At 56.6% G+C, this 25,143-nt stretch overlaps 1 protein-coding gene across 1 annotated transcript in view; it reads right to left on the bottom strand.

Moving 5' to 3' along the window:
- The window catches only part of TAFA5 (TAFA chemokine like family member 5), a 247,320-nt gene that overhangs the window by 161,935 nt on the left and 60,242 nt on the right, over positions 1 to 25,143 (bottom strand). The gene's annotated exons all lie outside the window — the stretch shown is intronic.

Below are 25,143 nucleotides of genomic sequence, written 5' to 3'. Positions count from 1 at the left end.
TGCGCGGCCCGGGGCTGGCGGGCCGGTCCCCACCGGACGGTGCCGGCCTCTGCGCTCCCAGCAGCCCGCGCCTCCGCCGCCGCGGCCGGGACTAGGTCCGGGCCCGCCGCGCCCCTGGGCTGCCCGCGCTGGGCCGCCGCTGCCGGTGTCGGTGCCGGTGGCTGCCGCGCCTACAGGTGGGGCTGGCGACGCTGCGCGCCTCGCCGCCCGCAGGACGCCGCTGCTCCGGCCTGGAGGCGCGCGCCCGCCCGCTCGGCTCGGCGCCGGCTCCTCGGGGGAGGCGGCGGGAGGGGGAGCGCGGCGCAGTCGCTGCCAGCCCAGGTGGCCGGGCCCGCGCAGCCTCGGACTCCGGCCCGCGCCCGCCGCCGTCTGCGCTCCTCCCGGCCGCGGAGCCGCCGATGCGCACTGGGCCGCGAGGGACCCCGGGGACCCCGCCCTGCAGCGCCCCCGCCTGGCGCGCCGGCGGGTCAGGTGGGGCCGGCCCAGCCGAAAACTGCGGGTCGGGCTCCACCTAGGTGCGCAGGGGCCTCACTGCAGAGCCGGCCCTGCTGGCGCGGGAGACTGGACGCGGGGCCTCGAGTGGCGCCCAGCCTCCCTCGCACCCAAGGCCCCGGAGACAGGGAAACCCAGGCCCAGGTACCGCCCCAGCCGGGCCCGACCAGCGGCTGGGAGGGCTCGGAGGAGGCTGGTCCCGCGGCGTCTGAAAACGGCACATCTGCCTGGAAACACACACAAACACACTCACACCTGCCGCTACTGTGTACCACCCTCCAGCCAGCTGCCCTGCACCCAAGACCGTGGGCGCGTTAATGCCCACGTTCCATTCCAGGGGAAACAAATGGATGCTTCCCTGCACTGCCTCCCTTCCCGCCTCTAGGAAGAAGGGGTCTTTGTTTTAGGCCACTTTTGCTCCCCAACCCGGCTCCCCAGAGCAGGGCGCCCAGGTGTCCTCGTCAGGGGTTCGCCCCAGAGCCCAACACCAAGACCAGTGTGGTAGGCCTCAAGGTATTTTTGCCTGAATTGAATTTGAAATTCAATTTCAAATGCCCAGGAAAGAGCAGTGGGCAGGAATCGGGGCTTAAGCTTCCTGGACCCTGAACCTCTGTCTTGGCCTGTGTGGGGTGGGGGCAGTGCTGGTGCCTGCGGTGCATGTGGTTCACATGAAGGCTGTCTCCTCCCCGCACCAGTATTGATGTGCCAGGAAGGGAAAGAGGCCTGACCCTGAAGGGCTCTTGGAGGTCAGATAGATCAAGCCAATCAGTATGCATCTGGGGAAACTGAGGCTTATAGAGGCATGGCGACTGGTCTCACATCAACTAGAAAGTCAAGGGCAGAGTCAGGACCAGCCACTAAGCTTGATGCTGTCTGCCTGACCTGGCTCTGCAGTGCCCAGCACCCGGCCAGGGGAGAGGCCATACACGAAGCAGTTCTTCACCTCTGGCTCAGCATCCTCCACCTGCCCCCGAAAACATCCAGGAGAGACAAGAATGTCCCATCCAACTCCTCTCACCTAAAGGAGCGGCCCCAGCCTCACACCAGCCAAGCAACTAAGCAGCTCTGGATCTGCCCTGGGAGGGACTAGCCATTCTCTCTGCTCATGCTATCCCCTTCAAAACCCCATTTCCTATAAGCACCCCACTCTCTCCTGCTCTCCACCCCTAGACATTCTCTAGGAAAGATCTAAGGTAGCAGCTCCTCAGGAACCCACGCTGCCTGGCTGGCAGAGCCTGACCTCCACCAAGGTCGTTGGCCTTCATCCCTCACCTGGCACAGGGCTCCCCAGTCAGAGGGCTCGGGGGTCTTCTGGGTGCTTATCACATGTGCTCACCCCTGGCCCCAACAGGGATCTCAATCAGGAGAGAGAGCCCGCCCTTGACACTCACTGTGTCCCCAATCAGGTGCATATTATTTGAAATTCTGAAAATAGAAAAGTATGCTACATTCACCAGGGGAATTTTTAAGAACTACATTTGGAAGATCCTTCTGTAAAGAGAATTAAAGAGGATAAAGGGGAAAAAAAGAAAGTTCATAAATAGAGGCATGGCCCACCAATTCACTTTCAACAGGTGGGACAGGAGGACCTCCATGCCTAACGTTGGGGGACCACCATCACACTTCTCCGGGCACCAACGCTTCCTGTTAGTAAACGCATGTGGCATTGCTTGCACCTTTAAAAGCAATCACAGCTGCAAACTCAAGAACCTCGTGCAGGACTTCCGAAGAGTGAGTTAACAGTGCAGACCAAAGAGGCCCTGGGTGCCATTGGGAAGTCAGCTCCAGATGGCAGTGTGAACACCTGAGCCAGATAAAACCAACACACATCTCAGGAGGAGACACCTAGGGTCTCATCGACATGACAGGAAAGACCCTTTACAAATACTGGAACCATTACTGTGTTGGGAATCAAAACGCTAAGCAAGCCGGAAAGGATGAGGGGGTCCTGGGCCCAGTCTCTGGACAGAAGAGAAGAAACTGTGGTGGGAACCAACAGAAGGATGCCCACATCCTCCCGAGAAGGTGAAACAAACCAGGGGCATGGCCAAGTGTCCAGGGAGGAGGGCACTTGGCCGAAGAGCTGCACTTCCACAGTGCCGGGAGGGTGTGTCTTCCCCCAAAGCCCTGCAAACTTCTGCTTTAAGGCTAGTGTAGCTCAGACCAGAGCCAGAGGAAAGCTGTCCACAGAGGGGGTGCCTTCTGCCTGGGGACAGTCCCCACAGTGCCTGAGGTGTGGGACTTTGGATGGAGAAAGTGAGCATTTTCTTTAACGTGTCTCTAACTGAAATTTAACACTGCCTTCAATTAGGCATGTAGGCAGTAAACACAATACTTTAGCCATAACTATGACTTTGTCACCACCAAAAATCACAGGTATTTTCATATCACATTACAGCTGTTGTAGATATCTCAGTCTATTGCTTATTTTCACCATTACTTCAATTTATGGTTGTCCCACTACTAGACTTTGTATGTAATGTGTTCATGAAGAAAACACATTACTATATCAAAATAGGCGTTTTACCATTTGCCACCTGCATGTGGATATAATTGATCTTCTTCATCAAATATTTTTAGTTTGTCCTGAGATGGGTGGCACAGGCTTCATCAGACTTCCAAACAGGCCCATGGCACACAAGCCAGGAACCTGCTTCTGGAGTGAAAAACTCAGGGTCTAAGAAAAAACCAGGGCAGAGCAGAGTTAAGGACTTTGGTCATTCATGAGAAGCAGGGTCAGCAGGTCCAAAGGTAGCACAATTCCTCCCAAGAGTGAAATGCATAGAAACACCTGTCCCCAGGGTCAAGCCTGCCAGCACCAGCAAATGTGGGGATGCTGTTTGCCCATCAGCTGCATGCCCACTTCCAGGGTGTCCCCTCTGTCTACGCACCTTGCTCATTCCAAGGGAATATAGTAAGTGCTCATGGTCAAGTGAGAAGCCTGTTGGGCTACACAGGGCAGAGGTGATTCACACTGACCAGTCACTACCCACACCTCAACCTTTATTCCTATACAGACAGGACTTAGCAGGCAGAGATCACTAGGTGTTTGCAGAAAGCTAGAGGCATGAAAGAGAAGGCAGGCTCAGCTGTGCATACTCTACACTTGAACCTTAGGGGACAGAAATAATTCAGGGAAAATAATCATAACCGTAATTGTGATTATTCTAAATAGCATCATTCTCAAAAAATTTGAAATAATATGGTATCAATAAGAGAAAACCAGACTCCCAAGGGGGAAAAAAAGCAAACAAGAGAACAAGAAAAAAACTCTTTGAAATTAATGTGACTGGCCCATTTTAAGATCTAGGGTATGCACTGAATGGTAAAATGGGAATGAATGAAGACTGGGCTGTGGAAAGTAAAATCAAATATGTTTACAAAAGTGGAGAGCACATAGAAAGGTGAAAAAGTACGGAAAATTTGAGACCTAGAGGGTATATCCTAAGCATCTAACTTTCATTTATTAGAAGTTCTAAGGGAGAATAAAAGGCAACAAAGAGGAGGAAATAGTCAAATAAATAAATGCACATCTTCAGATTGTAGAGACCATATTCTGATTAGATCTAATGGACAGACCCCTAGATCCAACCAATTGCAAGAAAACCTGGCAGAATTTTTTTTTTAAGAAAAAAAAAAAAAACACAGGCCGGGCACAGTAGCTCATGCCTGTAATCCCAGCACTTTGGGAGGCCAAGGCAGGCAGATCACAAGGTAAGGAGATTGAGACCATCCTGGCCAACATGGTGAAACCCCATCTCCACTAAAAATACAAAAATTAGCTGGGCGTGGTAGTGGGTGCCTGTAATCCCAGGTACTCCAAATGCTGAGGCAGGAGAATCGCTTGAACCCAGGAGACAGAGGTTGTAGTGAGCCAAGATTGTGCCACTGCACTCCAGCTTGGTGACAGAACGAGACTTTGTCTCAAAAAAAAAAAAAAAAGCAAACAACAACAATAACAAAAAAAAGTTCTAAGGAAAGAAATGAGCTGATACTGAATTTTGCTTTAGAAACACTGGCTTCTCGAAGACAGTGGAGCAGTGACTTCAGAGTCTGATGGGAAAAGGTAGAAGACCTAGAATTTTATACCCAGCTAAACAGTCAACAATGCATACCATTTGAGGGAATTCAGAAGTTCAGTTTACTAGTCCCATCCCTTATAGAAAAAGCTGATCTAGGTTACACTCCACCAGAGAAAGGAATAAAGGGAATGTACCTGGAGATACGGGATAAAAGAAAATTTAGCACATTTGATTCTCTAGAAGTAGAATAAACTGTGAAGAACAGGTATAAAGATACATTAGGCCTTGATACTTGAAAGAATCTCCAACTGGTAAAATCTTTACAATGGTATATCTCTTTCTCCATAGTTCTAGTCAGAAATCTTCTTTCTGCTATAAACATTTATGGGATAGTATTATCAATGTCCTTTAATTCCATTCAAGTTTTAAAATCAACATGTACACAAATTAATTGTAGAAAGCTAAATGTAAATTCTCAAATCCTGACCATTAAATACATAATAGAGGAATGAAAAGAGGAAGGCAGTGCTTTAATGGAGAAAGTAGGCCCTCTGTTTTTTTCACTGTTTGAAATGAAAAGTGAGGAGGTCCTGGCCAGAGGTGATGAATTAAGAAGTAAAAGTTTGAGTGTGCACTGCTGACATCATGCATGTTGAAAATAAAAACGTATAGTGATCAGGGCCAGGCTGGGTAAGAAAGAAGCTATTAACCATTTTGTCCCTGGGGAAAGGCCTGGATGCCAGGAAGAAGGAGGTAAAATCCTGCTTTTCATTTGGAACTTTCCTTTGTCATTGTAATTTGTTTTTTACCATATGCGTCATGTATGTTCTGCGATTTGAGATACCCTAGTCTCATAAAAACATTGTAGATAAGTTGTGTTACATCCATATAATGTAATGCTTTGTACTCTTCGAGGAAAAGGAGGAAGTGGTGTATATATAGGCAAAGAAAATTCGCAGCCTCAGCCATGTTTTCAGTAGGCACGAGCATACCTGTGCCTCTGACAATCACAGACCACGAGGCAGGGAGGAGGTCGTGATGTTGGCCTTGACCAGCGGGCAGAATCCATCCAGTGTGGACAGGAAGGCAGGGCAGATGCAGCATGGTAGAGCCCTGCCAGGGGAGTGTGGGGAGCAGAGGAGTGAGGCTGAGCCAGAAAGAGGGGTGATCTGCATGTGAGCATGTCAGCCAGGAAGAGCACAGCCTCAGGGAGGCTTCTGGCACCACGGCTATGTGTGTGGGTACACTGGCGGCCAGGACATTGGGGTAAATCCAGCATGGCCCCTGAGGGCCCAAAGAAGCCCCCAGAAGGACTAGAGCATGGCAGGCCATAGTTCCTGCCTCTTTCTGGGCCTAGGAGACAGTGAGAGGGCACGCCAGCCGCATGCTGGGGACAGGCCTGGAAGGCAGCCACGGGCCTCACCAGCACCCGGGACCCAGGCAAGGCCTGTGGGAGGCCACCCCCCGGGATGCACGTGGGTCGGGTCAGCATGCACTTCCATGGCTACTTGATGAGCCCAGCCCCCGTGTCAGCCAGGATCAGCAATGCAACAACAGCAGACTGGGCCCGTGGCAATGCAGAGCGGCTTCCATGGGCGCCATGCACACAGCCAAGGTCAGGAGCGCTGGGGTTGCTCTGGTGAGGAGGTACCATGGTGCTCACGGGAATGCTATGCGCCCCGTGGGCCTTGATTGTAGCAGCCACACTCCCCATGTCCTTGGCAGCCTCCAAGTCCACTATCGGACCAGCCATCCCAGAGGTCACAAAACAGCAAGGCGCCTAGACCCCCCAGAGACACCCCAAACACACGGTTTATTGAATCGATGCCAAGCGCATGGTGAGAAGCAAAGCGTCATTTCAAATGTTGGGGCCGGGCCAGGTTTTTCAGTTTCTAGAAACTTCCATGACTGCACCCACCCCACACTCTAGAGCTGAAGTCTGAGTATCCACGGCCCGTGGCCCTTCGTCCATCATCCTCCCCCGAGACTGCCCTCTTCTGAGTAACTGCAGCCATCTGCAGTGCTCGGCACACCCCAGGCAGCTGTCCCCATCCCACAGAGGCCAAAACCAGGCACCAGAGAGGGGAGGCGGCTGTGTAGAACCCAGTGAGGGTTCCCGTGGCTCAGGCCCCCAGGCCCCAGTCTGCTCACGGCCCGGCCCAGCCCTGCCCCTCCTTCAGAGCTGGCTGGGGGTTCTGGATGGAGGGTGCCTGATGGCCCTGGCCATGAGCACAAGAGGATGCTCTGCCCTCGTCTGCCCTCGTCCCCCACCCCGGCCCCACAGGCTGTGCTCACCACTGTTGGACGGTGGAAGGAGATCTAGAGAAGGGCAATGGGGAGAAGGGAGCCTGGGCTGGCAGTCCAGGCTCATGGGGCAGCATGGGGCAAAAAGCAATGGGCTTCATGGGGGGAGGACCACTGGTCGCAGGTCCAGCCACCGGTGTGACCAGACCGCTGGCCAGTCATTAGTCTCCCTGTGCCCCGAGTCCTCACTGACGCCCACTGCAAGGATTACAGCAAATGCAGGCAGAGAACACTGCACACAGTGGTTCTCAACCAACGTTTTCTTTCCTCCTTTTCCTCCTGCATGTGTGGAAGAGGCCGTATCTTGTCCCCAAGGAGATCTCTGGGGCATACTGTTGTGGGGATCTCAGAGAGGTGTCCAAGCCAGCCCTTGTCTGGAGTCACTCCCAAAAGAGAATCTTCATCTGAGCTCAAGTTTTGATTCTGCACCAAGTGTAGATGCCCCGGCAGGGCTGGCTCTGACCTCTCCTCAGTGCTTCACAGCCAGGCTGAGTGAGTTGCACATCCTCTCTCTGGAGCAGACGAGACATGAGCAGAGCAGGTGACAGAAGAGATGGAAAACCAGAAGAGGAAAGGCCACCAGTTTCCGGAGGAGAAAAGAGAAGATGGAGGCGCAGGCCAGGGCAGGGGGAAGGTGCTGCTTTCTCTCGCTGACCAGCCGGGCCTCGGGATGGCGGAGGCCACAGTCCGGGCAGGCCCTGTGCGCTCAGTCACACGGGTGAAGACAGACTTCCTGCTGGCCCAGGGTTTGGCTGTTTTACTCTCATTTCTTTTGTGACCTGCTGTGGCATACCCAGAAAATAGAGGCCGTGAATTCACTGTCCCCTAGATGGGACGGAAGCTCCCCAGCTGGCACAGACGCTGCCCACGGTGGATCCATGCTCTTCACTGGCCTCACCTCCCAGCTCTAGGACTGCAGGCCACTCCAGTGCAGCCAAACCTCTGCCCGTTCCCAGGCCTGCCCAGCACCTTGCACGGGCTGAGCCTCAGCCAGGGATGCCCTGCTTGACCATCATCCTGCGAGACCTCATTCCCCAGGCCACCCTGCAGACTGCGGTGTCACACCTGTTCCTGCAGCCCCAGCCACCCCAGCCACAGCCCGGGGTACCCAGAGGGCAGAGCTGCTCTTGGTTCCCGAGCTCACCCGGAGGAGCTTGGAGGATGTGTGACCAGCTGGTGAGTTCTGAGTGAATGCGGACAGGAGGAGGGGGCTGGGAGGGGACCTCTGGAGGAGCAGGCCTGTCCCCCCTACCCTCAGGCCACTGCCCAAGCTGGCCAGCCCTGCCAGCCATGCCCGCCAATCCCCGCCCGCAGCAACCGCAGGGGCTCTTATCTCCAGACCCGCACCCGCGATCACCCTGCTCTCCTTTTTGAAATTCTTATCTTTTCTCTGCACACATTAACTCACACTTTTCGCTGGGCTTAATAGATCCATTCACTCAAAGTGGGGATTGTCCTTTTAAAGCATTTCCTAATAAGGCTGGGAGGAAAGCACTCAGCCTGGGGAGGGCACCTGCTACCCCCAGTCCTCGGAAACAGATGGGCACACACGAGGGCCCTCCCAGCAGCCTTCCGGAGGCCAGGCGGGCAGCACACAGAGGGATGCTCTCCCCAAGTGAGGGCTCAGCCTGCCCCTCAGGGAAGCAAACACATTTTTTTGTGTGTGTTTTTGTTTAAAAACAATCATTTCCTGTTCAACTGTCCTAAAGAAAATGAAAGCAAATTCAAGATGTTCCCACCCGAAATCTGGAAGTTCTATTCGTCAGAAAATACCCCAAAGCAGCACCTGCCCGTGTGCAGAAAGGCCCCTCCGCAAGTGGAACAGCAAAACTTGGAAACAACACAAGTGCCCTTCCGCAGGGAAAGGGGAATCTAGTGCAGCCAGTCCACAGGCAGCAGTGCTGCAGAGCAAAGGAGAAAGGACAAACCCAACCCACTGACGTCCCCAGGCGTAAATCATGAAACCACAGTGGTGAGCAAACTACAGCAAGCCGCAGAACCACGTGGGCTGCATGGTCCCAGGCCTTTGAAAAATGCTGCCAAGGAGGACAGAGGCAAAAGGAGGACAGCATGATCAGGGGCTGGGTTCTCCATGGGCCACACCCTTTACACACCTCACCCCATTTAGTTCTCACAACCTTCTAAGGCAAAGATCCCACCCCACCCCCCCAACGTATTGCTGAGGAAACTAAGGCTGAGGCAGCTCTGCAACCTGCCTATGGCAGCACAAGGAGAGGGTGGGCTAAAGCTGGATGTACCCGGGCAGCCCCTGCTACCTCCCTGAAGAGGCCACACATCCTCATAGGGCCCTTCCTCTTTCCACCCACCCGTTCGTCCATCTGTACATCATCCATCCATCTGTCATCCACCCATCCAACATCCATCCCTCCATCAATCAATCATTCGTCACCCATCTACCATTCATTATCCATCATCCATCCACCTACCATCCACCCATCATCCACTGTCCACCCATCCATCCATCCACCATCCGTCCACCCATCACCATCCATTCATCCACCTATCATCCATCCATCCACCCATCATCCATCTGTCTTTCATCTACCCGTCATCCATTCATCACCCATCATCGATCTACCTACCATCCACCCATCATCCACCATCCACCCATCCATCCACCATCCATCCACCCATCACCATCCATTCATCATCCACCTATCATCCATCCATCCATCTATCATCCATCCGTCTTTCATCCACCCATCATACATTCATCACCCATCATCCGTCTACCTACCCATCATCCACCATCTACCTACCCATCATCCACCATCCACCCATCCATCCACCATCCATCTACCCATCACCATCCATTCATCATCCACAAATCATCTATTCATCATCCAACCATCCATCATCTATCTATCCATATCCACCTATCATTCATCCATCATCCACCATCTGTCTATCATCCATCCATCATCAGCCCATCATCTATCCATCATCCATCTAGCCACAATCCATCCATCATACATCCATCTGTCCATCCATCCATCTATCCAGCTGCACATCTATTCATCATCCATCATCCTACTCATCTACCTATCAATTCATCTATCTATCTATTATCCATCCATCCATTTGTCTACCCATCAATCCATCCATCTGTCCACCCATCCCTGGTTTTGGTCTAGGCAAGGAACAATCAGGAGAGAATAAAACCCAGACCTACCATCTCAAGCCACTGCTCCAAGGCAATTCTAGTCCCATAAGGCAAGCTCCATGGCTGAAGCCAGCATGTGTGTTCCTGAGAGCTGAGCACAGGGCTGGGGTGGGTGCAAGTCCCTGGAAATCCTCTCAGCAGTGAGGCAGAGCTCTAACGTGGTAGGAGGACGTTCAGAACCTAAGACCTGAGAATGACAGTTTCTCTCTGGATGCCCTAAAAGCCTTCAGTGGATGGGGGAAAACATCAGATTCTGCCGAAGGCTGGCACCAGCCAGGCAGGTTGACCCAAACAGAGTTGAAAAGAGTTAGGTATTGGTGGCCCTGGTGCACTGAATATTTATTTACACATTGCTGGGAATGCAGCATCATGCATTTGTGAAACTAAAACAGGAGCATCGCCCCACAGCCACTTCTAGGACTTTGCTCTCCATCAAGCCAGAGGGCCTGGATCTGGGACATTTACATCCCACTCCTCTACCCACCGCTAGGAGGGTCACCTCCCATCCCCTGCAGCCAGCGCTTGAGGAGTGCCCCGCCTACTGTGCCTTCTCAGGGTCCACACCCCACCCAGCACTTGGCCGTGACAGTGGGGTTCTTGCCTGTTCCCTGGGCCTGCCTCAAGCCAGAGCCCACATGCCCTCACATGGCGGGGAGTCTGCTCCCGCCTGCCGCGACCATGGCCAGTCTCCTCCAGGGAAGCTCCTCTCAGCCCCACCATGGCCCTGAGGTTCCCCAGCCCCCACCTTACCATGGGATGAGAAGGCAGAGTGCAGAGCAAAGACATCAGGTGTGGGGCCGTGCATTTTAATTCCCCTCTAACCCCTCATGGATGGAGATGCCAGCTTACAACTCTCCCAGCTGCAGCTTCTGCACCTCATCTTTTTTGCAGGGCCACTGGGGGGATGTCTCAGACTGTGTGTGGCCCGAAGGCACCCACCACGGGGCAGCTGTCCTGCTTCCATGCTGGTTATGGTCAGCTGAGCCTCGCTGGAAAAGTCGATGGAACCCCCAGGACATTCCCTCAGTGGCTCCCAAGGACCAGCACACAAGTGCCAGGCCTGGAAGCTTTCTCCAACCACTGGAGCCCACTCTGCCCAATTGAGAAGGAGGCTGCAGTCCCTGGGTCCAATGCCCCCATGTGGAGTGGCCCTCAACTAAGGCCTGCAGAGCTGGGCCCATAGATGCTCCAACCCCTCACCCTCAGGAAGAAGACCCAGAGCCCCAGCTCATGGTGTGCACCTTTTTCAGAGCCCCCAGTGGGCTGACTTGCCATCCAGAAGGACAATGACCAGACCACATGTGACAGCAGAATTCCAGCCCACTGTTCTGCAGCTGCAAGCTCGGAAGCCAACCCACAGCCTCTGCAGCCATCAGGCCCAAAAGGTCAGCACTTGGTCAGTAACCACCAGCATCCTTCATTTTCTGTCCCTTCGTCCCAACTCAGGACCAACCAGAGAAAACCCAACATGCCCTGATGCCCCCTTAGGGAGCTGCTCTGGCTTGCCCAGGTCTAGGCCTCCCATCCGCGCAACCTGGAGCGTCCTTGTTCCACCACAAGCTTCCTGCCATCCTCGTACCGCGGGTGCTGAGTAACGGCCTTTGCTTATTCTCATTGGTTGTCTTCCTCCGTTTCCACAGTGGTCATGTGTCCAGCTGCCCACAGCGTGACCAGGGGATGAGCCGCCTTTGTGGGCTGCACTCCCCGCCTGCTCCACATCCTCACTTCCTGCACACATCATGTGCACGCCAGGCCTCGGCTTAGGGTCTGCTTTTGGGGGACCCCACGCTGAGGAACCCTTTGCTGTACCATGCGCTCTTTGTACAGAGAACAGGTGCTCCTTCTACAGCATCGTCAGTTTCAGGAAGGACAAGGATGCCGGCTCCAGGAAAACCTGGGCCCAGTGAGGAGCCTGGTAGGACGTGGAGGAGGGCTGGGCCAGGCAGGCCAGGGAGGGAGTGGCCTTTACTTATAGTAGGGTGGAGTGGACACTGCCACCTGGCCTGGGTCCTTGGGGTCTTGACCTTTGTCAAGAAGCTGGCGTCCTCCCAGGAGCCCGAGCTCTCGATACCCTGCTCGGCTCACTGGTAGCAGAATAGGCACTGTGACCATTGCTGCTCAGAGGGACGAGGCCATGCCCCAGCCTGTTGAGGTGCAGAGGAGTCCGAGGGGCAGAGAGCCCAGCAGTGCTGAGCTCCAGGACCCATGCCTGCCTGGCAGCAGCAAGAGCCCCTTCTCAGATGGCAGGTGCAGACACCCTCTGGGAGCCAGGCCCCTCTTCCCATATAGAGACAAGAGGAGCCCCACACGCCACCTTCCTCCAGACACTCATATGCGGCCAACACCAGCCCCACCTGTGCCCAGAGGAATTCAGGGCCCAGCCTCCACACTGCCGGTGAGTGAGGCCAGACAGACCACCGGAAGCTGGAAGAAACTGCCCCTGTGGTCCCCACTGGAGGACAGCTCTAGAGGAGTGTGGGGTGGGTACAGTCATGGAAGTTTCCGGAAACCGACATAAGCGCCCACTGTGGTCCCAACTGGAGAAATGCACAGGAGGAGCCCCCGGGACGAGGGGCCACTTGTCCGCAAGGCTCTTGGGGGGCCACGCAAAGACCTGGCCGAGTACCCAAGGAGGGGCGGCCAGCACTGTTTGCTAAATGTCAGAGAAATGGTGGAAGGTCAAGGGCTGAGGCTCTTGAAGGTCACTTGCGGCTGTGGAGGAGCAAGCGGGCGGCTCGGTCCAGCCCAGCTCTGGTGTGGGAGATGCCAAGGCACCAGCCTGCAGCTCCGCCAGGGCCTCCAGCACCATCACCCACCAGAGCCTCCGCACAGACGGGCATCCCGGGGCCGTGAGAGGAAAGGGGGTCTCAGAGCTGTCAAGTGGGAGCCCTGTGTGGTTTGGGGGAGTTTTCCAAAGTTCACAAGTGAGTCCTCTCTCACTGTGGGGGTGGAATTGTCATGAAGCAGTGTCAGGGGCCCAGGCCTGACCCGCCCTGACCCCACCATTAACCAGAGACTGGGCGTGGGGGCCTGGCTGTCCCATCTGCCAGCCAATGATGGCTTAGGACGGGTGGAAGGCAGCTTTTCCTGGCAGTGTCAGTGGAGTCCCGAGGGCCTTGGAGGCTGTGACCGGGCCCCGGGGGTCCCCACAGGAGCTAAATTCCCGCCCTCCCTCCCCAGATGCCCACCTTGGTGGGGAGGACTGGACTTGGTGCTGATACGGGGCTGCCTCTCTGAGTCACAGGCCTTGTCAGGTCCACGCTACTGTTCAGTGACCCTCCTGTGCCCCCTTCCCATTTTCTAGAAAGGCTCTGTGGGGCTGGGCGCAGTGGCTCACGCCTGTAATCCCAGCACTTTGGGAGGCCGAGGCGGGCGGATCACGAGGTCAGGAGATCGAGACCATCCTGGCTAACGCGGTGAAACCCCATCTCTACTAAAAATACAAAAAATTAGCCGGGCATCATGGCGGGTGCCTGTAGTCCCAGCTACTCAGGAGGCTGAGACAGGAGAACGGCGTGAACCCGGGAGGCGGAGCTTGTAGTGAGCCGAGATTGCGCCACTGCACTCCAGCCTGGGCAATAGAGCGAGACTCCATCTCAAAAAATAAAAAAAGAAAAAAGAAAGGCTCTGGGGAAAGGAGGGGGCTTAGGATAAGGAGGGCAGCACAGATGGCTGCAAATCAGTGCTTACCCTGCGCCAGGACCTAGTCCACACCACCGCCTACCAGGTTGTTCCTACTATGAATCCCTAAGAAAAGGACCCCGAGGCAGAGAGCACTCAGGGAGCCTGAGGCAGGGCAGGGTGACCAGTGGCCATGAGCCGAGCCACCGCCCACGGTCCCAGTCCCAGGACGGAAAGGGCTCTGATCCCGCGTCACTGTGCAGAATGTGTGTGGCCCCGGACTGGTCCCCACGCAGCCATGCTGAGCCTCGGGAACACAAACTTCTAAATAAGGTCAAAGCCCAGGTCGGTGACTCAATGTCCGCTCCCAGCACCAGAAATGGTTTATTGATTTTGACACCTGGGGGAGCACTGTTTGTGCCAGTGGCTCATGACCCCCCATGGGCATCGCGGCTCCCCAGCGGGGTTCGAGGGGTCCAAGGCTCGAGGCGTTGCCGTGGCCACCGTCATCATCACGAAGCCGAGCACTCCAGCCCTGCCGACCCAGGAGCCACTGTTAGGAGCGGATACAAACGGAGTGACAAACATTTCAAACCATGGAGAGGGGCGGCCTCCACAGAGAGGTCGTGCTCCAGAACTGTGGGGGATTTTTCATCCACCAAACGAGGCTGGAAACACAGCCCCTGCTGAGGACACCATGGGCCTTCCTCCCCAGAGTCCAGCAGCCCCAGCACACCCTGCAACAGCCTTGTCATCTACGGAGCAGCCTGAGGAATTCACAAACCTGCAAAGGGGCCCCAGAAACATTGCGGCGAGGGGACTCGGCTATCCCTGCGGAAGGGAGAGGATCTGGGTTCTGTCCTTGAAGCACAAAGGACTTTCCTCGGGCTGGTGAGAGAGGGACCAGCAAAGCGTCCCAGAGCCACAGAGCAGAGTGGATCTGACACGTGGGATGTCATCAGCCCAGCTGCTCCCTGGGCCTCGAGGCCTTTCTGTCCTTATGATCACACACGCCTTCCCGGGGTGGGATGCATCACCTCCCATCCACTGTCCCCACCCACAAGGCTACCTTCCCAGCGCGGGACACATCACCTCCCGTCCACTCTCCCCACCCACAAGGCTACCTTCCCAGGGCAGGACGCATCACCTCCCATCCACACACACCTTCCCAGAGCAGGATGCATCACCTCCCATTACACACACCTTCCCAGGGCGGGATGCATCACCTCCCATCACACACACCTTCCCAGGGCGGGATGCATCACCTCCCATCCACTGTCCCCACCCACAACACTACCTTCCCAGGGCGGGATGCATCACCTCCCGTCACACACACCTTCCCAAGGCGGGATGCATCACCTCCCATCCACAGTCCCCACCCACAATGCTACCTTCCCAGGGCAGGACACATCACCTCCCATCACACACACCTTCCCAGGGTGGGACATATCACCTCCCATCCACAGTCCCCACCCACAACACTACCTTCCCAGGGTGGGACGCATCATCTCCCTTCCACAGTCCCCACCCACCTCCCAGCTTGAAAAGCAGAGCCTGCCACAGCCAGACCCAGACAAACCCCATGTCACCCACACAGGGAACCCCCCCATCCCCAGGTGTGGAGGACAGCACAGGATGAGAGCTGCTCAGACACAGGAGCCAAACAAAAGCCACTTTAAAGACAACTGTGAGGCCAGGCGTGGTGGCTCACGCCTGTAATCCCAGCACTTTGGGAGGCCGAGGTGGGTGGATCACCTGAGGTCAGGAGTTCAAGACCAGCCTGGCCAACATGGTGAAAACCCATCTCTACTAAAAACACAAAAAATTAGCCGGGCGTGGTGTTGAGCACCTGTAATCCCAGCTACTGGAGAGGCTGAGGCGGGAGAATTGCTTGAACCTGGGAGGCAGAGGATGCAGTGAGCCCTCCAGCCTGGGCAACAAGAGTGAAACTCCATCACAAAAAAAAAAAATAAATAAAATAATAATAATAATAATAATAAAAAAAGATAACGTTTTTCATGGCCCAGTGTAGGTCTCAGGACCCAGGCACATTCTGCAGCATGAAAGCACCTCACATTAGTTCACACTGGGGGCGCCAGCTGGCACTGCCCTTGCCCGGGCTGGCCCCAGGCCTTGATGACCTACCTGTACCCTTGGTGCTCCTGGCATCCCATGTGTGGTCTCCAGTGATTGGAGGCCGAGAATGGAAACACTGGGGGGCCTGCTGGGGCCATATGAATGCTGGGGTCACACCAATGCAGTGGCCACACCAATGCCGGGGTGCACCAATGCCGGGAGCCTGATGGCACCAGCCTGGGTGCATCACAGGGACGGACGCCTGAGCCACATCACACCCCTGCCCAGAAACTTACAGGCTCCCGTTAGAGAAATGGCCCCTGCTGAGAGCAGTGGTGCTCCTCCCCTACAAGGATGTGGCTTTCCCATGGGACAGCACGTGGAGGTCCCCAAATCCTATGCTGCGAAGGCATCGGTGGCCAGGGCAGCTGCCTGATGGAGGATGGCCGGCACGTGCATAGAAAGAAGACCCTGCAGTCACTCCTGCCCAGACCCTCACATCCACGGGGGTCTGGACCCCTGCGTTCCGGCCTCAGGTCCTCCCCTGCGAGGCTGAGATAGAAACGTCTCTACCGCGGCCCCTGTAAGGATTCAGCGCACGGTGACCGCATCTCTGGTGATGGTTGTAATGAGGATGGCGGCCCGGACCTGTGGCGCTGCCTCCGCATCCCTTCCTCCATCCCCGCCGTGCTCCACTTCTGGGTTTGTCCCCTCTGCTCCCCAAAGGCAGGCCCTGCCGCCCCTCCTGCCTGGCTCGGGCTGAGCCCTCATCCCACACGCCCCTTCCTGGCTTCCTTCCTCCTCCTCAAGGCTCAGCCAAACCCCATATCCCCTCTAGGCCTCCCTGGTTCTCCCACTTGCAAGGCTTGACTGCCCCAGAAAAGCCCTCTCGGTGACGGCTGCAGTGACAGGGAGAAGCCTTGGGGATGTGGAGACCAGGGGGGAAGGGGCCCACCTTCCTCCATCAGCCATGTCGTTTCTCAGAGCAGAGCTCTAGGACCACCAGGGTCAGAGGAGGGGTTATGGGGCAGGGGACTCCGCAGTGTGGGGTGTCAGGTTACCTGGCTCATCTCAGGGAGGGGCTCTAGCTGGGACCTTGGTGCCTGCTCCTGAGAGCAAGGCCACCTCCAGACTAGAAAGAGCACAGAGCAGTGATGGCTGAGGGCCCAGAGGCAGAGCCACCCCTCCACCACGGGGCCCACTTCCCAAGCAGCCCCGACCGCCATGGGTCCCCAAATCTGCTGTGGGGCAGCCCAGTGGCCCAGCAGGAGCGTCCACCGCTGGGGTCAGCTCCGGCTGCCACCACAAAACACCATGGCCCAGGCGGCCTCAACAAGGTCAAGGGCAGCCCAATTGGGTTCCTGGTATGGGCTCCCTCCTTGGGCCCCTCGGCACTGTGTCCCTCATGTAGCAGTGAGAGAGAGGAAGGGCCTCCCTCACGCCTCTTTCCTAAGGGACTGACCCCAGTATAAGGGCCCCTTTATGACCCTGTCACCTCCAAATGCCATCGCCCTGGGGCTAGGCCATTTGAATGTGGGAGACGGAGTTCAGGCCTGGCACCTGCCCATTGTGAATTTCCCGCCGTGCTCCTGTTCTCTCACTCCCTGGCAGCTGGCGGAGGCGAGTGAAGCCCAGGAGGTGGGCCCGCCCTTCGCCCAGGCACCTGGCACATGTGGGCACCCAGGGTATCCTCCTGACCTCGTGAACCACCAGCCGTCTGTGGCACACACTCATGTCACACCCCTCCCCATCCTGGCCCTTGAACCCGACTGGACCTCCCTGGTCTACAGCCCCTGGACCACGTCTCCGCATTCGAGTCTCCCAGTGGCCACGCCTGGAAGATACTGTGGCAGTGTTCCTGGTTGGCCAAATGAATATTCCACAGCAACGAAGAGACCTCTCCACCGACCACCGCTCCTGAGGCCACGCTTACATGGATGGTGGGAGAGAGACGGTGGCAAACACCCACGGGAGCCCAACTCTCCTTAATCACTTCATTATTGGCTTTGAGGATACATCCCTCAAAGCAGGAATCTGCTGCTTGAAAATGCAAATGATTATGAGCCCCAAGACCCCAAGAGGTGCGACAGACATTAAAGAGCATTATGTCAGTTCCAGGGAGGGACGCATTCAAAAACAAGATTTAATTTGTCTATGTGTAAAATGCTAGACTTTAAGAAACACCTAGGGCCAACAGCAAACGAGTGTGTGCTGAGGAAAAGCAGACGATGATTTGCCGGCTCCCAGCAAATTGAACATAAGCTCCAGTTATAATGCAGCCACGGAGAGTGAAGATGCAATAATGACTAGATTGGGATGTTGCGACGGTGGCACTGAATAAGAATGAATTGGCACAGGCCCGGCTTGCTATCCATCTGGGAGTCCCCATCACCTTCCCCGTTCCCTGGAGGTTGTGCTGATCTTGGTGAGGTGCAGAATCTAAAGGAAACAGGGGAGGGAAACAAGACCACTCCCCCCTCAGACTGGGGCCTCTGCCTGAGCGGGCCCCATGGCTCCAATCTGCCTCCACCTACTTGTCTCGTGGGAAAGGTCTACCTGCCCCGGCTTAGACACATCCTCCAGTTGTGTCCTCATTGTGACCTCAAGGGACAGGGGTCCTGGGACCCATTTTCAGGGGACATTGCCTTCCAGTGGATTCTAGGGGAGCTGACCTCGGGGAGGGAGCTCTAGGCATGGCCAGAGCCCTCCCTGAACAATGATCGCCCATCAGCGCCTGCTAAGGGCAGGTCAGGAAGGGGTGCTGTGGGGGCTGGACCTCTGCCAAGAGTCTGGAGGTGCCCTCCCACCTGCGAGTGGCCGTGGTGCTCGGTGGCCTGTGGCCTGGCATCTTCAGGGAGCCTTAGCTACCAGGTTCCAGTGGAGTACCTGCAACGCCTGGGTGAGACGAGGCTCCCACTTAGCCTCCTGCAGGGAGCCGTGGTCACCTCTAATCTAACCACCACCTGGGACTGGTGTCCTAGGGTGGCCAGAACAGAACGCCACAGGCGCGTCCCTGTCAGCCCTGTCCCCAGCATCGCTCAGGGCAGAAACTCATGTCCTCGCAGCCCTGGAGGCCGGGAGGCCGGGGTCAGGGTGTGAGCGGAGCTGCTTCCTCCCGGAGCCGCCCTCCTCAGCCTGTGGATGCCGTCTTCTCTCTGTGTCCTCACAGGGTGGCCCCTCTGTGCCTGTCCTTGTCCTCATCTCTCGCTATAAGGACACCAGTTATACTGGATCAGGGCCCCACCCTTGCGACCCCATTTAACCTGAATCACCTCTTTAAAGGCCCTGTCTCCAAGTACGGTCATGTTCTGAGGAGCTGGGGTTAGGACGTCAACATACGGATTTTGGGGAGACACAATTCAGACCCTAGCACAGCTCTGATGCCGTTACTGCTGCCGGCCCTGAACTCCAGACCTGGACACTCTCCCCACTCCCTGCAGGCCTCCCAACGGTGGGTGCCCCTGGTGACCACGCCAGGCCTGGCTGCAGCCCTCTTCCCCTTTGGGACGGTTAACTCTCATGAGTGTCATCTGCTCTTCCTCCCAGGACCAAGCAGGCGGGTCTGTGCCCAGTGAGTGCATGAGGACACCACTGTGGATGGCAGGGTGCCTGGGTCTGCATCCCCGGAGCTGGGCAGTGCCCCCAAGGGAAGTGAGCATGGGCCTCAGGGGCTGTGGAGGTTGAGCCCTGAGCAAGGCCGTGATCAGGTGGGACCCTGCCTAGGGGGGTGTCCCTGAGAACAGCCTCGGGGGGACTCCACATCCCTGTCTGCCTCACTCCCTCTCGGGTCTGACTGCAGGAACCGCCTGGCCTTGTCTGCTGCAGTCACTGCCCCACCACACCTGTGCGACGCGCGCCCTGCAGACAAAGGTCTTCCAACATGGACCTGCCAAGAAGCATCTCTTCCAGATGAATACAGATGGCAGAGGCTGATTTAAATAAATCTATTAATTATGTGCAGCTTAGCACGCGTGCATATGTGTGTAAGCTGCAGCTCCTAAATAATGTAATTCCGGGAGCCTCTGCATCTATTACATTTAATTACTTCTCCCTGTGGTGCGCAGGATCGAGATGCAGCCACAACCTCACTAGGTCCCTGGAGCTTGGCGAACCCCAGAGGGGCTGCTCTGCAGGAGGGGCTGGCCACACAGGGGGCCGGGGATGCAGGGCCAGTGAGCACTTGCTCTGAGGGACCCACCTCTTCTCACAGTCCCCTGGGAGCCTTCCCAGGACAAATTCTTCTCCTCTGCCTGTGATGCCCTCTGTGCCATTGGTTTCTGGTGACATCACCTCCCATCAGTGGTCCAGGAGTTTGGTGAGACCACCAATCCCTACTATCCCCTTCCCAGAGTGGGGTTCAGTGTTTAGGGTCTTAGCCCGGTCCGTGCATCCCACGGTCATCAGAAGACTCTGCCCACAGGACAGGACACCCCCAGGGAGGGAGCGAGAAGAAGAAGAGGGCCCTGGCTGGGGCAGGGGAACAGGCGGCAGGGCCTCCACCCCTCACAAGCACCACCCAAGGCCAGGCCCAGCCCCTCCCAGGTCTGTGCGCTTGAAGCAGCTGTTCCTTGAGAGACGGCTCGGCAGCCTCCAGCCAGCGGCTGCAGCGCCCCCATCCCCACCCCTCTATCTTGCCCGATGCCCTCGGGTCGGTCTCCTGGGCCAGCTTCCTGAGCTCCTGTCTCAGGGGACTGGACAAGGTCCCCTCTTCCCTGGGCCTTGCTGATGACGGGGTCACCTGGCTGCAGGAGGCCACAGACCCCGGGGCGCCCATGGCGTGGGGGGTGCACCCCAGGCCACTTCCAGGAGCTTCCCAGTGTTCAGTGGGTTTGGGGATTTTTGTTGTTTTTGCCTTGTCTCCCTCTCTCCCTCTTCCCATAAAGATCCGCACTTCTGAAGACACAGACATGCTTGAACACCTGCGTTGTGAGAGTGAGAGTCAGGAAAAGCCACAGGAATGGGCTGGGAGCCCACGTCCTCCATCAGGGAGCAGCCGCCCTCCCTGGAAATCCCTCGCAGGACACGGTCTGAGCACCAGGGCTGAGCTCCGCTTGCTCTGCTGGCTAGACAGGGGATTGCTCTGAGAGGGAAAGGGAGGAGGAAGGAGAATGCCCAGGCATCTGGGAAGCCGGTCGTGCCGCTTAGGAAGATCGCTGAGCCCACCGCCAGCCCCATGCCACCAGCCAGTATCCATTCATTCCTTCATCCATCCTCCCTCCCTTCACTCGGCATCCAGAGCCCCTGTGTGCCAGGCCCTGGGCTGTTTACTAAGAGACAGCAGTAGGTGGGGCAGGGACAGGTGTCCAGGACTGAGTGGCCCTGCAGTGGGAGTCGTCTGACCTCCTGCTGCCATGACAGCCACTGGAACAGCCTTCTCTTGCCTCCACCATCGGAGATCTCAGAGCCCCAGCCTCAGGGACTACCTTGCCACCCTGGGCCCCCACCCAGAGACTCCCGAGAACACAGCTTGGAGAGGCTTGCGGGACCCCCCTCTCAGGACCACTATAGGGAGAGGAAGCACCTGACCACGAGTGTCCCACTGTCTCTGCAGAGACACTCCTGCAAGCTCTGACACTCGGGGAAAGAGAGACCCACATCTTTGTAAAAACCAGCAGGCTCATGAGAGGATTATAGGTCTGCAGAGAATCTTAGCATTTCATAATTTTTAAATTATATTCCAGACACCCGGGAAATTTTGAAATAATAATAATTTGGAGGTCTAATCTGTTAAAACAATAGCTTTTAATATTCATTTGTTACTGGCAATAAATGGCTGTAATAACTTGATGATGAAGCTGCTGTGACCTTCACTGAACCTCAGCAATCTCATTTGCATTCTCATTAAAATGACAGTTTCAGTCTCATTCTTTGAAATCCATAATACCCTCCTTTCCAGAATTTCCAAAGCCTCCCTAAAGAGTAATTAACTCATGTGATTAAAAATGTAATATGTTGGGAACATTTTTTTACTTTATGAAGGTACCAGGTTAAAAGTTTTAATATGCACTGTATTAATCATAAATCATTTTGATTTTTAAAAAATCCTTACAGAAAGAGAAGTAAATGGGAAAGCTTCATTGTCAATGTTGGATTATGATAATTTCTTTCCTATCCTAATTTTTATTAATGGAAAAAAAATGACGGCCTAAACTAGCCCATCAAACTTCTGCACCTTCAAAGCCGCAGCCCAGACACCCGGGAGCATTTCCCTGGGGACATCTTTGCCGGGAGCGCTTTCAGAAAGTCTCCAGCCTCTTCCTCCCGACCCTTCAAAGGCCCTCCACAGCCTGATCTCTTTCCTGAGCCCAGGTGGGAGCTGAGCTCTTCTGAGCCGCTGCCCGAGGACCTGGGTTCTGGAAGTGGGAGCAAGATAAAAAGGAAGCCTGTGGTTTGTACCTCGCTTGTCACTTTGGGGGAATTTCTGTATCTTCTCTGATGCTCCCATTCAGTGGCCTGGACAAGCACAGTGTCCACGCTTGGCCAGGATGGAGGCCAAGAGCTGGGCAGGTGGATGGTGATCACCTAATGAGCATTAAAACATCCTCCATTGTCAAGTTCTCGGTTGGATTCCAGGGGCCTTGACAAGCCCTCCCAGCAAAACGAGGCCACAGGCCGAACAGAGGAGGACCTGGGCATGGCAGGGCTGCGCCCCAGGTCAGGCAGACAGGGAGGGCACCACCAGCTCGGACAGAGAGCCGTGGGAGGCAGACGGGCCCGCACCACGGCGGGCATGGAGGTACTCTCAGAGACACTGTAGGAACCTTCCAGAATGCTGTCCGGGCCCCGGGTAGGGGACAGAGTCAAGGACAGTGGTGCCTGTCCCCTCCCAGCCCTGCCCCAGGACTCATCCCTGGGACGCCTCCTCACCCTCTCCCACCATCCTGTCCCTGGTGCAGTTCTCCCCATGACCCCAGCCTCCTCCTGGGTGTCCAGTGCGTGCAGCCAGGGAAGCCTGCATCCTGCCTCCCTCCCTCCATCCTATTCCCTCTGGCCCGGGCACCTCCGGGCAATCTGTCCTTGGTCAGGGTACTGGGAATGCAGCCAGGAACAGAGCTGAGACCGACCCGTGTCTGCGGGGGCACATGGAGGGCACAGGAACCACTGTCCATCGCACACAGCCAGGGCATGGGGGCCTCCACGGAGACGCAGTGAGCCAGGCAGGAGGGGCACAGAGCAGGGGGCCTGTGGAGTAAAGGCGGTCCAGGAGGGCTCCCCTGAGGAGGTGGCATTTGGGCATCTGAGGGAAGCTGGGATCACACAAGTCAGGACGATGTCTAGAGAGGAAGATTCCAGAGGAAGGCACAGTAGGGCCGGAGCTGAGCCCACGCAGGTGTGGTGGTGGGAGACGAGGGGTGGGCTCTCAGGGTGAAAGATGCATGAATGAATGAGCAATAGGCAGACCAACCCCTGCCTGTGACCAGGCAGATGGGAACAAGCCCCCCCTCAGATCAGCCCCAGGCCTGAGTCTCCGGGGTATTCTGCAGGGAATGCAGGCAGGCCCGTCACAACAGCGGGAAACCAGGGGCTCGGCGTCCAGGGCTGGCTCTGGGCCTCCTCCCTCGGGGTGAGCCCTGGAAGCCCCACGTAGGTGCAATCCCAGCTGCCCCTCCTCTTCCCTGGGAGCCTGGCCGGGCCCCTCGGTGGATGATAAATATTTATGTAAGGTTTTTCCAGTTGTCAGTATGATAAACGGACCCTTGACAAAATCAATGAATCAAGTAAGCCGAGCTAATCTACAGGGGCCCCTCCGGAAGGGGTCTCCCACCCTGCCCGCAACTCCAAGCCCCAGACGGGGGTTCTAGGTGATCGATCCATTTGGGCAGAGCTGGGCATGGGCGTGGGGTCCGCTGGGCTGTGAAGTCTCCATGTCCTGACCCAAGGAGAGCAGGCTGCCCACCTTGTGGCCTGCAGGACCCCGAGAGAGGATGTACACGCTCATAAGGGCTTCCCACAGCGGGCAGCGCTGACAGAGTCAGCCAGCAGCTACATCAGCAAGGGATTTGTTTCCTAAACAAGACCCCCTGAGAAGGTTTCCTGAGGGCTTCAGGCCATCAGACTTCTGCCGCTGCCTCCAGGAAGCCCGCCTCCCCACCCAGAGCCCAACTCCTGGGTGGCGGCAGCCAGGCACCAGGACACCAGCAAGCAAAGGCAGCTGGACCACAGGAGGCAGGTGTGGACCCTTCTCCACAGCAGAAGAGCCATGTGAGGTCCACTGTGACTGGCGACTCCTTGGGAGGGGCTCTCTGGTGGTCCCCGGGAGCCCACACAAGGAGGGCTCGCAGTGCACAGGCTGCAGCCACACAGCCGCGGTGACAGAGCACAGCAGAGGGAGCACTGGAGGACGCTTCCTGCCAGGAGGACAGTCAGAGCAGAACGGCCATCGTGGGGTGTGGGGCCAGCACTGCCTTCCCGCAGAAGCCTGTGCTCTCAATCAGTTTTCCACAGGGCTCCCAACTCCCACCAGGGGCTCAGAGGCTATTCATTTGATCTCACACCTCTGTTACCAACAGCGGCCACACCCACACTTGCCATGGGAAAGTGCGGGGCAGCAGGTGGGTCCTGGGCCAGCCAGGGGAGCGGGCGGGGCAGAGGTGCGGCTCTCCTGGAGAAGGGTCTGTAGGGAGGGGAGAGAGGGCGGCACTTGTCACAGAGTCTCCTTGGCCCCCCGTCTCCCCTCTTGCACCTGCTTCCATCAGTGCTGCAGACCACGAGAGGGGTGGGTGCCAGAACCATGCCCCCGTTAGGACCCCATGCACATCATCACAGGCCCCTCAAGAAAACACTTGCGACAGACCCCAACAGGTCTATATTTAGAGCTGAACTTTAAGCCAAATATCAAGGAGTTCTGGAGCGGAATTCTTGATAGGCTCGGCCCCTTAGTGTGTGCCTGGAAAACCAGCGAGCCGCCATCACCTGGTCCCATCCTGCTCATGCAGCTGCTCCAGCTCTTGCAAGCCTTTCATTGACAGTGGCCTTGCCCAGGAGGTGAGAAGAGAGGATATGGCTCTGCTGTTGACATCGGGGCTCAGACGGGGCCGGCGCCTGCCAAGGCTATGCCAGGCACCTGGGTCAGAGCCGAGCTGTCCAGCCCTCGGCTGGCGTTTTCCTCCCCTAGCTCAGACGCACTGACCCGGGGGGCTCCCTGCCTTCCAGGGTGCTCCAGACCCAGCCTTGTCCAGGTCAGGGTCAGGGGCCCTGGGAGCCCGGGCTGAGGGCTCGTCAGCGTGGCTGTGCTGTCAGAGGCCACATTCATGCTATGCCGGCCTCCTGCTCACTGAGACACCGCAGGGAAGGACCTCACCCCGTGCCCCAGAGGGGCGCGGAGGACTCTGCATGATGTCCCCAGGGGTGCCCTCAGAGCAGCCCTGGGGGAGAGGGGACACCACAGCAGCCCATCTTACGATACCCAAAGCAGGACCAGGAATGTCTGCCTCACCCCCAGGT

This window comes from Hylobates moloch, unplaced genomic scaffold (assembly GCF_009828535.3).
Source record: "Hylobates moloch isolate HMO894 unplaced genomic scaffold, HMol_V3 SCAFFOLD_19, whole genome shotgun sequence".
NCBI lineage: Eukaryota > Metazoa > Chordata > Mammalia > Primates > Hylobatidae > Hylobates > Hylobates moloch.
This window is presented reverse-complemented; position numbering and strand designations above follow the sequence as displayed.